Here is a 16,717-nt window from a genome sequence, read left to right on the forward strand (position 1 = left end):
AGTTTTGCTATTATTTCTGCATTAAAACTGCAAGAAAGCGGAAGAATCACTGGAAAGGAAAAAGGAATGATACAATATTGATACAAAGTATAAATCATGAACTAGATTTATTTAAACAAAGTGCATCATAGTCATACAAAAAGATCCAGTAATTGGATTTTGCAGCTGAACTGTGCAAGAATTACGAGGTAAGATTTTGATCAATTAGTTTGCTTTTGTTTGTGTCATTAACTTCCAGGTACTTTGCATAACAACCCCTAGCCCGTCTCAACCCCTTCCAAATAAGTAGCATAAATGCCGGTCATTCAGGGGGAAATTCCGTCATAATTTGCAAAGGTAAGAAGTTTAATGCCCAAAGTACAATAGAAGCAAAAGATTTAACCTCATAATTAGTTTCTGCATAAAAATCTCATCCTTGGCGCCTCTCTGTACAAAGAGGTTATTGATGGATGCATCACATTAGTCATGTTTACCTGTCAACTGAAAGGACACTAATGAGTTGTTGTGGAAGAATTAATGAGAACTGGAATGGCTAATGTATGTTTACAGCATCACTGTGTTCTGCCATTTGATAATGTGTGCTGTGGTCCCTCTGAGCCCATAATTGGTACCATCGGAGGAATCTTTAATTACATGTGTGAGCACAATAATAAGAATCCCATCCAAATCAGTGGAGGCTGCTTTAATACTCCAGCATTATGGAATGCTGATTGTGTTCTCCTTAATCCATCGCCTTCTTAACATGTTTCCTATTCACTCTTTCAGGACAAAGGAGGGTGCAAAGATTTTGATTAAAGACTATCAATATTTGTGATGAAATGCTCCCATGTGTCCGTGAACACATCTGCATGTTATCCCATCTACTTCCTGTGAATTGCTTGTAGCTTTTTACTCTCTTTCCTCGTGGTCTAGTATTATAAATGTATTTACAGGTGAACCAAACATACATTTTTTGAACCATGAATGTCTTCATTATTGGATACCAAAAATACTGAGCATAAACAATTGAGGCTCATAAATCAATCCAGGAATGACTTAACAAAAATATTAATCAGTCCAGGCAAATGGGTTAATATCTACCTTGAAAGTACTGTACATGCAATTCTTTGTTAAAATTTAATAGAACTAATGGAAAATAACATTTTACTTCACTGTGGCTAAAGAGAGCACAGACACAAATAACATTTTTAAACTACCTTCTTAATTGCCAAGGAGCAGAAAGAGAAAAGGTCTCTGCTCTCTCGGGATACACACATTTACATCCCCAATGTGTTCCTATCACTGGAGGGTAAAATCATTCTCCCTCATACAATTTTTGTACAGTTTCTGATTTTGTCAATGCTATATGTGTGTTATATCCCCAGCTGAGTTAGTGAACTAAAGCAACTGGGGATATTGAGCACAGAAGCATATAGGGACTGCTCTAGTTATAAATCTTACATTGTTCACATTTGTTGTGACCCTGTGCAAATGATAGTCATGGAACAGAACACAGCAACAACCTAACATATTATTTGTGTCAATAGAGATTCTTTCCACGAGCATCTTATTCTAATCCAGTTTTCTTCTTTATTATTTTAGTTTTTCTGCCAGTTACTTAATAGTCTGAAAATAGCATTTAGCTCAGATATCTATTATGATTTTGGAGCCATGTCCCACATTTAAATTGTAAAGATAATTTCTAACTTCTTTAGCTGTTGCTTTGATAACCTAACTTCACATCCAGCCACACACTCCTCTCCATTTCTCAGACGTTCGATGTAAATGTACATGGAAACTTTCAACATACATCGGATCAAGAGCTACATTTGAATTCAAGCACTTCTTTCACCTCTCAGAACGGGTGCCCAAAGAAATGGTATATCTCCATGCTGCATTTCTTTATATGTGTGTTGGTGCCGTTTCAATCCTTATTCACTGGTTCACAATAGTAAAATTGTCATAATTAAGCAAAAGTGGGGTGGGAGATTGCAACCTTCACGTGGTCCACCCTGCTTTGACTAATGCAATCGACCCGACGTGCACAAACAAATAGATGTAGTTTTTCATGCCACTTGATCTACAACTTTAGGCTGTGCACGCTATGCGCAAGAAGAAGCAAAAGTAATTTCAGTCCAAAAAGACTTTAGGGTGACTGCTGAAGGGGGTTAAAGGATGTTGTTGGTACAGTGCTCTACATCTTGCCATGTAATATTTGGCTGGGGATCTTTATGAATCTCCATATTATAAAGGAGGTAGAGGAACAATCACCCTCCTACTTGGCCTACTCTTTGTCCACCAATTCACTGAATGTGGAATGAAAGGGGGAAATGCCATGTGCAGGACCTTTAGAATGAGCCACCATCATTGATCATAGATATAAACCTTTTTTTTAAACTTTTCGTATACATATTAGAGATTGTTTGGGAAACTAGTGTGACAGCTGGAACTGATCTGCAAATCTGTTGATGCAACAAAATTAACATGCATGCCCTTCCTGGTGGCTGCCACAAAAATCATGACACAAAACTCTTAAACACACTTCTTCAGTATGTTTTTTTCTTAATTAAAAGCTTTTTCTAAATTAGAAAAAGCGAAGGAGATGTCATAGCAAATCCTACAAATGTACGTAAAATCTTCAACAGTTTCCTACTCATTTATTAATATATATTGACTAGGTAGATGTCATTGGACCACATAATTGAGTTCATATGAAATGCCTTGCATAATTGGAGTGTTAGCACTAGCCATGAAGATTTAAAAGTAGCCTCTTGAGAATGATGTTCTGGAGAGTATTCAACGTTTGTGCAAACATCCTAAAGTGAAGAAGTAAATAATTGCAGGAAAAGAGATGGAAGGAAATAATTTAGAGAAAAAAAGAGAAATATTTCATTTTATAAGTACCCATTATCTGAAGGGATATATTCATCATTTAAAAAAGATGTTCTTTTTGGAAATGCTGGAAAAATGCCTTTGAAAAATCTACTCTAGTAAGAAATATTAAAAGGCAAGAGAAGGAAGATTAAATCTTTATGAAGAATCCATTTCTAATGATGCCCGATAGACTCTACAATATATAACGGCAAATGGAGCGATCTGTCCTTTATCATTTTAGATATTACTCAATTAGATGCTTTTTCAGCAGTAATATTGTATAACAACATTTTATACAGGGACATTTTTGCCATGCAAGTAAGACACTCCTGATGACACAGTGGAAATTATAGGACATTAATACTTTGTGGCCACTGTTTGACTTTATATGGTGACCCCCTCTTGTATTAGATCCTCATTATGCACACCCTGGCCTCTGATATCTTAGCAATTTCATTGCATTGGATTTCATTTCTGCTGCGTTTTGCTTTTGTCAGATCAGTAGAATTTCTTTTTTAACATTATTGGTATTGGTTTATTATTGTCATATGTAGCGAGATGCAGTGCAAAATTTGTTCAATGTGCCATCAAGGCAAATCATACCATACATGAGTGCACCAGGTAGAGCAAAAGTTTTAAGTTTCTGGGCACTCACATTTCAGAGGACCTCACATGGTCCACCAACACCGCTGCGCTGGTCAAGAAGGCACAGCAATGACTGTTCTTCCTGAGGACATTAAAAAAGACTGGTCTACCCCAACAGCTGCTGACAACGTTCTACCGCTGCACCACAGAGAGCATATTAACGTATGGCATCTCTGTGTGGTATCTCAGCTACACGGAGGCGGAGAGGAGAGCTCTTCAGCGCGTCGTCCACAGAGCGCAGAGGATTATTGGGACACAGCTACCAGCCTTGAAGGGCATCTACCACACACGGTGCCTCAGGAAGGCCGTCAGCATCCATAAAGACTCCTCACACCCTTGTAACGGACTGTTCGAACTACTTCCCTCTGGCAGACGTTACAAGGCCTTCTACGCCCGAACCTCCAGACTCAGAAACAGCTTTATTCCCAGAGCTATAGCGGCTCTGAACCGGCCCTGCTGAGTGCCCCCCATCCCGCCCTGGACTGTCTCCCTCGGATGGTCACGTCACACAGCTTATTTATTTATTTTACTTTTCTTTACATCGGTTGGAAGCTGCATACTAAATCTCGTTGCACTGATGTGCAATGACAATAAAATATATTATTAAATTATTATTTATTATTAAAAGAGAAAAGAAACTGAGCTGCGGACAAAGAGCCTATAAAATGTGCAAGGGTTGCATTGAGGTAAACTGAAAGATTGGGGATTCATCCCTAGCATGTTCAAGTATCTGATAATAGCAGGGAAGAAACTGTTCCATGGATACATGCCATCAAGTGTTTGTACCTCCCTCGTACATCTGACTGGAGTGAATGGTCCTTGATTACGGTAGCTGCTTTTCCAGGGCAGCATGTAGTGTCGAGAAGGTTGATTTGTGTGATAGACTGGGCTGTGTTCATATCTCTCTACAATCACTTAAGGTCTTGAACAGAGCAGTTCCTATACCAAACTGTAATGCATCCTGATAGAATGCTTCTTATTATTTCCGCCAAAAAAATCTTGTTATATTAATTTTGCCATTTAAAAAAAAGCAAACTTAAACTCACCTGAAAATATCACACTAAATAATTCATGATCAATAATGAAATGACATAAAATACCTTTAAAAAAAAAAAAAAAAAAAGATTGTCACCATAATATTTCTCAGTCCAAAGTTGTATGTATGCAAGGTGGACAAGTAACTTCCTAACAATCTGGCATTAAGTGCCTTGTTCTGTATTTCGTGATTGCAGCATTCACATTGTCTTTTTCTAAATTCAAAATCCCATGGAATTAAGAAGCAAGTCATTCAGCACCTGTGGAAATAGAAACAGAGTTAGGTTTCAGATTGATACCTTTCACCATCTTGATGAGGAAACGTTGTTCTTTCATCAACAAAGATAGACATAGAGTCCCGGAGCAACTCAACGGGTCAGGCAGCACTCTGGAGAAAATGGGGGCGCTGTCCTGTGCACGGCAGCCCTGCCAGCAGTTGTCTGTCTTTTCACCGTTTTATTTTTATTTTTAGTTAGTTAAAGTGTTTTGTTGGAAGTCTAGACTTTTTTATGTGGGGGGTGGGGAAGGGGGAAACTACCTTTCAGGGTCCCTATCTGGTCGGAGAGGCAGCTTTTCTCCGGGCTGCAGCTCCGACCCGTCCTCGCGGCCTACCAGCGGGCCTGGAGCGGCGTTTCCTGTCGGGGACCGTCCAGAACCTCGGCTTCGGCGGCGGCACAGCGCTGGAGCGCTATCGCGGAGCGGGCGATGCCTTGCCCGGGTCGCCACGCTGGGGCTCCGGTGAGCTGAGACCGCCGGGAACAACATCGCGGAGCTGCGGGACTGTGGAGCGACCAGCTGCGGGTGGCAGCGCCGAACTTTACACCGGGAGCCTGGGATCTCTCGATGAGATCGCCAGTGGTGGAGCTCCAACCGGCGCGGCCTTGTCGGCTTCGGAAGCCGCGGCCTCCAGTACGGAGGCGGCCGTTCCAGGGTTCCCATGCCGCTGTGAGGACTCTCCCGACGCCGGAGTAACATCACCCGGCGAGAATGGCCAGGAACATTGGGCCTCCGTAGAGGCAACTGTGGAGGCCTCAATAGGCCCGACTATGGGTGAACTGGGGTTGGGGACTGGACTTTGTGCCTTCCCTCATGGTGGGAGCCATTGTGGGGGGATGTTCTTTGTGTTTAAGACTCTCATTGGTGTTATGTCTGTATTCTTTTTTTGTGTGCTGCAAAATGGCAAAAAGCATTTCACTTCACTACACCTCGGCGTATGTGAATGTGACTAATAAGATTAGATTAGATTAGATTAGATTATTTAATGACCACACAGTCAAGCTGGTGGAATTCAGGTTCAGTACAGGATGTTACAAGGTAGGCTGATTCCCGTCAAACATAACATAAAACACAACATCTTACAATATACAGTTTACAATATACAGTTCATGCATGGGGAGGATATGTGCTGTTATCATAGTGTGTTCAGAATTCGGATTGCGTGTGGGTAAAAACTGTTTTTAAATCGAGATGTCTTGGCGGACAGTGAGCTGTAGCGCCTTCCTGATGGGAGCAGGTGGAAGATGTGGTGTGCTGGGTGGGAGGGATCAGAGATGATTTTCTTCACCCTTGACACAGACCGTTTGTGATGGAGTGATTCTATTGATGGGAGGGGAGTGCTGATGATTTTGGATGCTTTATTAACTATGCGTTGTAATTTATTGCGGGAGTGAGTGTCTAAACTGCTGAACCAGACTGTAATTGATGAAGTGAGCATGCTTTGGATGATGGCTGTGTAGAATTTGATTAGGAGGTGTTTCCTTACTCTAAACTTCTTGAGCTGGCGGAGGAAGAAGAGTCTCTGGTTGGCTTTTTTGTAGATGTGATTAGAATTGATTTTCCATTTAAGGTTATTGCTTATGTGGGTGCCTAGAAATTTGTATGAGTCAGTGGTGGATATGGGTTCGCCTGAGATGAGTAGGGGGGTCTTGGGTTGTGCCTTACGTCTGAAATCAACGATGAGTTCGTGTGTTTTTGATGTGTTAAGTGAGAGGTTATTGTCTGTGCACCAAGTGACTGCTTTGTGTGTTTGAGTGCGGTATTCTGTTTCATTATTGTTCGAGATGAGACCTATGATGGTTGTGTCATCTGCATATTTGTAAATTTTAACTGAACTATGCTGGGATGTGAGTTGGTTTGTGTAGAGTGAGAATAACCAGGGGGACAAGACGCAGCCCTGAGGGGCTCCTGTGCTGAGGTGCAGGGGGAGAGATATTGTGTTATGTATCTTCACCCTCTGTTGTCTGTTCCAAAGGAAGCTGTAGATCCAGTGACAGATGCAGGGGTCGATCTTCATGTCCGTTAATTTATGGAAGAGTTTAACCGGGTTGATGGAGTTAAATGCCGAACTGAAGTCCATGAACAGGATGCGGGCGTACGTGTTGGCGGTTTCCAGGTGTTGCAGAGTGTGATGAATGGCCAGATTGACTGTGTCTTCCACTGACCTATTGGCTCTGTATGCGAATTGGTGAGGGTCCAAATTGGAAGAAGTGCTGGTTTTGAGGTGAGCAAGAATAATGCGCTCGAATGACTTCATGGCCACAGATGTAAGGGCAATCGGTCTATAGTCATTGAGGCAGGATGATGTGTTGGACTTGGGCACAGGGATGATGGTGGATTGTTTGAAGCACTGGGGCACTGTACATTGGCAGAGGGATGAGTTGAAGATGCCGGTGAATACAAGGGCCAGTTCTGCTGCACAGTGATGAAGCACTGCTGGGCTGATGTTGTCTGGGCCTGCAGATTTATTTTTCTTCTGTCTCCTGAAGGTATTCCTCACCTCGGCCTCCTGGATGCGGAATGGAGGTGGAGGAAGAGGAGAGGGGGACAATGGTGGAGGGACTGGAGACTGTTCAAACCTGCCATAGAAAGTGTTCAATCTGTCTGGGAGTTGGTGATCATTATCTGGGATGGGGGTGGATGTCTTTTTGTAGTTGGTCATTTCCTGGAGTTTTTTCCAGACAGTTCTAGTGTTGTTTGTTGATATTTCTTGTTCTAATAAAATACCTTTGATGGATGGGTGACGTTTCGAGTCAGGACCACGTGTTCTTGTTAGAGACCACCAATAGACATTACTGTTGCTCAATCTCTCTCACGTTGGTTACAGCTACTTTACTACTTACTTGATACTTCCCATCTGGTAAAGTTTTGTTTTTTATTAAATAATGGAAAATAAATTTGGGAGTAAAATAGGATTTTACATTATTGGCACAAATAAGATTAGAACTCATGAATCCTATTTAATTTATTTACTCTCCTCTGCAGGCTGAAAGATCTAGGTACAAATGCCCAGGAGCTGCAAACATTATATTTCTCTGAAATGTATAATTTGCAGGCACAGTAATGGATGGGCAGAGGCACTTTGAAGGAATGAATGTAACTACTCAGGCATGGATGAGACAGTATTGCATAGCACAACACACTAGCAAGGGACTGGAGTTCTGCTGGCACTCATAGCTTTCCAGCTGCATTAGGGCAAAGGGCCACTGATGTGGATCACTGGAAAAGTCATACCTGGGCCCAGAGTTACTTTTACCTAGAGAGTTGATAGATAACTGTAATTATCTGCTAGCTACTGATATTTTTGACATTTTCTTTATGGAGACAAATTAATTTAATTTGCCAGCTTTTATAATTCATCATGGAATATTGAAAGAAAATCTAAATATTCATTTTTGTTTAATACCCCTGTTACTAAAGAGAAACTGCATCTACAATTAACACACCAACGACTGAGGGTTAAAAGCAGGCTCATTTGCATCTGTTCTGACACAGATCCTGACGCGGTTTCTGGTACCGTGCATTCCAGTAATGTATATATTTATAAGGGAAGAGTACTTGTTCAAATATGTATTTATTTAATAATGGATTACAATTGTAGTCATTTTTTATTATTGCAATAACAATTTTAATTACACCTTTTTGTCATTGAGAACATACATAATGTGTCAGTAGCAAAGGTTCAAGGCTATAAAATCATGTTGGATTCATACCCGGCATATATGACAAAATCTTGAATTTTTAAACTTCTTTCTAATTTAATATGTGTGGAGCAAAGGCACATTTTATCCCAAAAGACATGTTTAATGAGGCGTCTTGAAATATGATTATAATATTCATACCACGCTGTAAACTGGTGAATATTACAGTGTAAAATCCTGCAATAAGTCAGCAATCCTCAATAGTGAAATCTAATGAGATATAGACACCTTCCCAGTAACCCCCACCAAAGTAACCCCTTTCTACAAATTGCTCCCCCAACCTCATGCAAAAAAAAAAACAACCTGGGAAATAGTTATTTATTTGCACTGAATTTCAAGTTAAAGTAAATGTAGGAAATCGAATTAAATCTTCTTAATGCTTTTTGCAACAGCATTTGTTTAACATTTCTCTGGCTAGCTCTGTTCTGTTGTTCTTCTCCAATAGATCTAATTCAAGTTGAATTTTGCACTAAACTGCTCTGAAAAGCAATAAAAGAAATGGAATGAAAACAAAACACAAAATTCTGGAAATACTCAGCATGTGCGGCAGTAACTGTGCGGTGGAGGGTGGGGTGTGGGGTGTGGGGGTGGGGGAGTTAATGCCAGAAAGGAAAGACATGCATCCATACACAAACCTTTTTAGCCCTTAGAACACCCCAAATAATTTTATAGCCACTTACATATTTTTGAAGCATATGACTTGTTCCTGTATGTGACAAATATCTTGTGGAAGCCTTGCTCCCTCCAATGCTGTCTGGAAGAAGATACAAGTATATCAAATAACACAACCATTTGTGAGAGTTAAGCAAGATATTTAAATGGTATGTACACAAAAAAGCTGGAGAAACTCAGCGGGTGCAGCAGCATCTATGGAGCGAAGGAAATAGGCAATGTTTCGGGCCGAAACCCTTATTCAGACGATATATTTAAATGGTATATTCAATTGCGTTAACTCCTGCATTTGATAGCTTGTGGAAATATATTTGACAACTACATCAGTTTCAGAAAGAAAGAAGCAATCATGTTACCACATTTGCCAATGGTACAATGCTATAAAGAAAAGTATTCAAGTGGCGACTTAATTCTTAATATTCTGAGAATGTAAATATTGATAATAAACTCATGTCCATGTATTACCTTTCACTGAACAATGATAGGTGCATGTGATTGATAAATATTATTTTTTAATATATCATTATAATAGCAGTAGTCTCAGACAGATATTTATATTGTCCAGTCCAGAGGGCTGCATCAAGCATTACAGTGTCTCTCCCTCCAATTCCCCAACTGATACCAATTTTGAGGAAAACACAAAGCTCTAATGTACGTTAAGGAAATTCAACCAGTTACAGAATCTGGAAATGATTTGTGATAACTTTGAAACTGGGTTACCTCCAATAAGCTTATCCCTCACTGTGCAGCTGTTCATTGTCTCATTTCTCTCACTTGTATTACAATCTTTAATTAAGACCTGCTGCCTGAAATTTCAAGGCACAATTATTAGCATCCTCTTGTGCATCGTTGTATCTTTATTAGAAGGAATTCATTTGCAATGATCTGGAATTTAATTAGTACCATTGATAATGTTGTAAAACACACAGATAAATGGAAAAACAGGTCTTTGGGTGATAATTTACTAGCACTGAGCTGGTGAGTATATTGTCAATAATTAGTCAAGTCTGCGCAGGGCAAGCGTGGCTCAAGTTACAGCAATGTATTTGCATTTCATATGCAAAGAACCACAGATGGTTTTTTTTTTAATGTTGTGGTTTGTGATCTCTTTAATATTTGCCATGTTCTGTGCAGATTGGGTTATGTATAAACCATCAATGGAAAAGTACATTTTACTGCAAAACTGATGATATGCCAGATTGATTAAAATTTGAAGGTTTTTTTTAGTGTACCTATCACCATGTCAAGGATGCGCAGGAAGGAACTGCAGATGCTGGTTTACAACTAAGATGGACACAAAATGCTGGAGTAACTCAACGTGCACCTCTGGAGAGAAGGAATAGGTGACGTTTCAGGTCAAGATCCTTCTTCAAAGTCTGAAGAATAGTCTTGATCTGAAACGTCACCTATACCTTTTCTCCAGAGATGCTGCCTGACCCGCTGAGTTACTCCAGCATATCAAGGATATGGAGTTTTAAACATAGACAAATCAAAATGATATACACAATGCTGATCAAGTTGCTTGGAATTCATGAAATGAATTGGTTGGCATTTACCTTATCATTGACTTCTCACTGTTGCTCACTGAATGGTCTGAATAAATGCTGTTTCCAGAGCCCAAAATGGCCAGCAGACATTCCCTCACAGAAGTTATCTTCACCATTTAGTTTGGCTTGGGACGGATTTCTCTGTATCAAAGTAAAATCCATGTCATCAAAGTAGTTTGTTTTAACATGAAGAACCACACAAAGTTGTTTCTCAGTGAAGATCCAGCACTCAAATTATGTAAGCCCAAATTATCGAAAAGGAATACTCTCAGAACAATGCTTTAATCTTTGTGTGGTTTTCAGTAATATCCTTTTAGTTTATTGTGTTGACATATTAATTTGTCTGAATTAATGCAACTATTGTGATTACACTGGATGTAGTGCAGTCCAGTGAATACATATTTACTACCAAAAAAACCCCATAGCGGGTCACCAGAATGATAGTTACTACATCACACTGATGTTGGAGAGAACAAATTTTCCCCAAATGGATGGAGAACTGCTACATTAGAAGCCAAAAAATGTAAGACTTGTGTCAAATTACAACAAGGTGCACCCTGTGAGGGAAAGGCATTTCGGATCATGTTATGAAAGATCTTGCATAAACAACTAATACGTTCCAGGGAGACTGAAAAGAAGAGCCAGATAAGGTCAGTCGTCTAAAATGAATAGCAAGCCTCCTGGAAAAACATGTAGAGTGCATTATTTTTCATTTTAAGTAGGCAGACTGAAGAAATGGGCTGTGCTAGTTTATGCAGAGAAAATGACCAAAGTCCATTACAATGCCTGTCAAGGAAGAGTTGGTTATCTATTGCTGTCAAAGTGCCCCTGAAGATAATTTACTGCTGCTGAAATGCTTTCTCTTCAGGGCTCCAAAGCTGCATTTTTATATATCATGGGTCTAAAATAATATTGATCAAGTTCATCTAAATGGAATCTTTTCCAGAATTAAAATTCCACCCTTTAGTTTAGTTTAGAGATAGAGCGCGAAACAGACCCTTTGGCCCACCAAGTCCGCACCGACCAGCGACCCCCGCACACTAACACTATCCTACACACACGAGCAACAATTTCCAATTTTACCGAAGCCAATTGGTCTACAAACTGTACATCTTTGGAGTGTGGGAGAAAGCCGGAGCACCCGGAGAAAACCCACGCAGGTCACGAGAAGAACGTCCAAACTGCACACAGACAGTATCCATAGTCAAGATCAAACCCAGGTCTCTGGCATTATATGGCAGCAATTCTACCGCTGCGCCACCGTGCCGCCCCTAGTCTCGATGATTGGACTGCATCATCCCGATGTGCCACTCACGGTGTGAAGTACAGCTGTTCTTCTGCCTTTCCGTCATTTAAGAAAGGATATTTTTCTGATGGGAACTTGTCTTTTCAACCCTCCCTCCTGTTTATTTTAAAACTATATGGATGTGATTTGTAGAGACTCCATTGGTGGGTCCAATAGGCAGAACTTAACCTTTATTCTTGAGAAACTGAAACCAGGCCATTAATCCAGTAAATGAGAATGAAAATACCGCCAAAACTGGGAAGCTGAATCAAAAACATCAAATGTTCAGCCTGTCGGGCTGAGTTCATCAAAGGATTTTCAATGTAAAATTTGTTCATTTCTCTTTCCAAAGTTGCTGCACAGCCTACTGAGTATTTCCACCATCTTCAATTTTTGTTTTACCATTTCAATAAATTCACACATGCCATAATCCAACGCAAAGTACAATGTTTTTAATTTGTGGATGGAGAAATGTTAAAAGGATGAAAATTCATTGAGGTGAATCTAGCTGTTCCTGGGACAGATTGCATGAGGGAGCTGTAATAGGAAAAAGGTATGGCCAGAAAGGCTATCTAACCGATCATTATGTATGGGGATGCTGCAGTTTCTTTCAGAAATTTAATTAGCTGACACTTTCCAATTAGTCAGATTCATTTTCAGGCAACGCTCTCTGTCATTGTTAAAGTTAATCAGGTGACTTGCTCAATCATTTGCACCATCTACAGGAAGACCTGCAGCAGCTTACTAAGATTCCTTAAACAGTACCATCCAAATCTGTGACCTCGACCAAAGAGAAGGAAAAGGCCTGTAGTTACCCTCCAAGCCCCACACAAACCTGACCTAGAAATATATCACCATCACATGACCAACACCCTGGAGCTCTCTCACTGATAACATTGTAAGTACACCCTTTGCCCTCTAAGCAATTGTAGCAAATAATGTATTCCCGATGTCCGAACCAATCTTCTTTGGCCCTTACACTTTTTTTTAAATCCATACTTTCTCTGTAGTTATAACTTTGCATAATCTGTTGTGCCTGTGTATAATATGTTTGTCTGGTATGATCTGCCAGATAGCATGCAAATCAGTTTTTTTTTAAACTGTATCTTGGTACACTTGACAATAAAATAGAACGATAACAAATGGTGACAATGATTGATAAAGTCCTTCTTCCTAGATGGAGCTATGAAGAGACTGTTACTTCTGCTCTTTCAGACTGCACTCTGAATCCCTAACATTATTTCCACACTTCCTTGCGTACCAGAGGCTCATTGGGTGCTACTGATTCCTGAAATCCACCAGCTTATTTTCACTTCACTGAATGGGAAGTGAAAAGGAGCTGGTAGCTTTAAGGAAATCAGTAGCACCCAAAATTGGACCCCAGTATCTTTGTGAATCTTAATGGTTACAATGACCATAATCTGATACTGCAGAATATTGGCAATGTTAATCTCACCAAATTCGTAGGCTCTGGCTAAATTCCAATTAGCATCCACCCTCTGTCATTCATTCCTTTGGAATTGCGAGGACAGAGTCGGCCAAGAAAGTGGGCTGAATGATCTGCAGATATTAGGAGTTACCTTACTGAATACCGACATCGATCAATGAATCTAATTGCATTACTTGCAGTGTGATCAACATGATATTTGCAATTTTGTTAAAAATAAATTGGGTTTTATAACATTTATTCTGCAAACAATAAGGATAACATATGTATTAAAATCATTGGTACATTCTGTTCCATCCAAGGACATTCCATCCAAGGAACAAATTAGTTCCACATAGTTATCTCTGTTTGTTAAAATGCATTTCTGGTACTATTTTACTTATTTAGATGATGAATGAAGAAGCAATTGCAATGGTTACGAAAGAAATACACGCTGCATACAATGAATGAGCAGTGAATGCATTTAATGAAGGTTTTGTTAGGTCTCTGACATAGTCCAAAGAATTAATAGCCTACTAAAGTACAGAGTATGTGCATTGTATGATCAGAATACACTTAAACTACAAGGTGATCTTGCAAGCTTTGTGCTAGATTTATTTCAGTGGCGAACTGATCTTAAGGAGATGGCTGAGATTTTCGTAAATAAGGCAAAAATCTTGCCATAAATATATCTAATTATTCATGATCGTTTGCTCCCTATCAGATTGGTAATCTAATATTCCGAGCACGAGTCCTGGATTTGAGAAGTCTCTGAGCACCACTTATAATGAGTAGTTTGATAATCAGCAACATGATTTTAATGTCCAACCAAAGAGATAACTTGAAACAAATAAACCCCAAGATAAACTGAGTGTGAAACATCTTCATCATGCAACCATGGAGACAAAGGGGAGGACGGAGGAAATTTACTAACCTGAACCAATCACCATCTGTAAAAACAATGGGTTCCTTTTAAGTGAAGTGGAAAGTTAAGTTCTTATTTACGTGATAATTTATTTTATCCTCCAACCTGGGAGACATGAACAAAGCATTGGCTCTCTTACTACGTATTACAGGATCATTCCTCTCAGGCAAAGAACAAAAAGAGATTCCCTCATCCTTTTTTATTGAGCTGTTTTATCTTCTTTCAGTTTCCCACCCTGAGAAGGGCAGTTCCTTTAATACTTACTTTCCCCAACAAAAGACTGAAGGGACACGTGTAGTGAAACAACTTGTATCTGATCAATAAAATTAACTGGCAACAAAGTTCCCAAATAATTAAACCTATCCCTTTCCAAAAGGAACACATGGACCTAGACACTGTTACGCACAACAAAGGGCAAACTAATTGGCCCAATAAATTACCATTGATTGACTGATTGTTCATTTAATTGTTATTAACTTTTCCTCTTGTAAAGCTGGGATGTGACCAGATGGCAAAAAAAAGTCCTTTACGTCGCAGGCAAGTAAGAGCGGAATCCAGAGAGGACAAACACATTGGTAGCAGTTGCAATACAAGACCTATCCATGCAGTTAGACAATGTGTGAACTTTAAGCCCAAGCACATGATGCAAAGCAGAGTGACAGTGCAATGTGAGAGGAGGGTGCAGGGATGGCACATGGGAATGCAGACAGGTGAAATGAAAAAGTGAGGAAAGTGCAGATGGAATATTACATCGAAAAATGTGCAGCACCAAAAAATCAAATGACGAAAAAAATCGAATATTTTTTAAAAATCCGATTGAGATTGAAAGGTGTTTTCCGAAGTTACCTGGGTATTCTGAGAGACAAATCATTAATAATTAATGCAACGTTACAACAAGCAAATAGATAGACAAACTGCACGTGAGCTTTCAATGCAAGAAGATTTTTTAAATACAAAATTATATAAGATACTGGAGACTGCAAATCGAGATTTGAGATGATTCTCTACAGTCTTTCTTAGTTAACTGAGCAAATGGTTTTGTGGTTTTAATAATTGGTGCCTCGAGTGGTTGGTAAATCTCTGCATTTCTCCTGGATTTGTTGGACAGTGAAGTTGATCACCATTGTACCCCTGGACTGACGGCGTATGCATTGTGATTGTGATTCTGTGAGGAGCATTTTGGCCACTGGGGAGATGATGGAGCAGGAGCCATGGTCGCTTGAAGGAGTAGGAAACCTGCAATTAGAACTTGAAGCCACTCACAATTATTGTGAACCAGAGATCTCTCTTATCATGCTCTCCTCTTCTTTCTCAGGTGAGGAAGATGAAAAGCTTTTCCACCAAGTTTTAATATTTCAGCAAGGATTTTATCTGCCTGGGACTTTTCAACTGTTAGGTGGGATTTACAAGTTCTTGTTGGGCTCCTGTAGCATGAAGTTTGCAGCAGATGGAGCACAAGGGGATGTGGCCAAACCGCATTGTATAAAAACATGGAGTGTTGGTTCAGAGGATCATTACAGTTGTCTTCCAGGGTCACTGACTACGTCTCTGTCTTAGATAAGCTGTTCTCAGTACTTGCTTAAAGTCATAAGTGATAGGAGCAGAATTAGGCCATTCGGCCCATCAAGTCTACGTCATCAATCATGGCTGATCTATCTCTCCCTCCTAACCCCATACTCCTGCCTTCTCGCCATAACCCCTGACACCCATACTAATCACGAATATATCTATCTCTGCCTTAAAAATAGTCTCTTATTATGGGTGGTCATGCAGAACAGAAACTTGCATACATTTCATTGTTATCCGTGATTTGCTGGATGTCCCACACTCTCTCCACCCACCATCTGTTCTTAGGTTGTGAGTTTTTTGTTGGACATTGGCCTTCGGATAAACATAGATCTTTTTTGTTTTGCTTGAGACATGACTGTTTCCAGTCCAAAAATGCCTTTCATTTCCAATTGATTAGTTCCTGGATCTCCTGGTCATGCTTGTCAGCCCTCGGGAGAGAGGGAACATGTACATGGATAACAGATCCTTAAGGAAGTTTTAGCGAAACTACACATAAAGAAACTTTATATATGGGCTTTTTAAAGTTAAGTTTTGGGAATCTGGTATTCATGAGCTGGTTCCAGGTGTTGTGTAGACCACAGGCAGACTACAAGCGGTGAAATAACAGTGATGCTATGTATTCACTAACATTTCCGCCATTCCATCTCTCATATTGCTTTTATATGGCATTTAACTCAGCTGGCAGCAAAATCTTGGATTTCCTAAGGACCTGTGCCAAGAAAGACCCCTGCCAATCAGTTGCCCCACCAGCCAACTTGAGCAACTCTGGAGAATTTCCGATAA

At 40.0% G+C, this 16,717-nt stretch overlaps 1 long non-coding RNA gene across 1 annotated transcript; it reads right to left on the reverse strand.

Annotated features, from left to right (window-relative positions):
- Positions 1-8,862: 8,862 nt before the first annotated feature.
- On the reverse strand, positions 8,863-10,943 carry LOC116988322. The gene is made up of 3 exons (XR_004415915.1): positions 10,739-10,943; positions 9,191-9,264; positions 8,863-8,989 (listed from the first exon to the last, which is right to left on the reverse strand). It is a non-coding gene; the product is annotated as an uncharacterized LOC116988322 (long non-coding RNA).
- Positions 10,944-16,717: the final 5,774 nt, after the last annotated feature.

The sequence above is a fragment of the Amblyraja radiata genome, chromosome 27 (assembly GCF_010909765.2).
Source record: "Amblyraja radiata isolate CabotCenter1 chromosome 27, sAmbRad1.1.pri, whole genome shotgun sequence".
In the NCBI taxonomy this organism is placed as follows: domain Eukaryota; kingdom Metazoa; phylum Chordata; class Chondrichthyes; order Rajiformes; family Rajidae; genus Amblyraja; species Amblyraja radiata.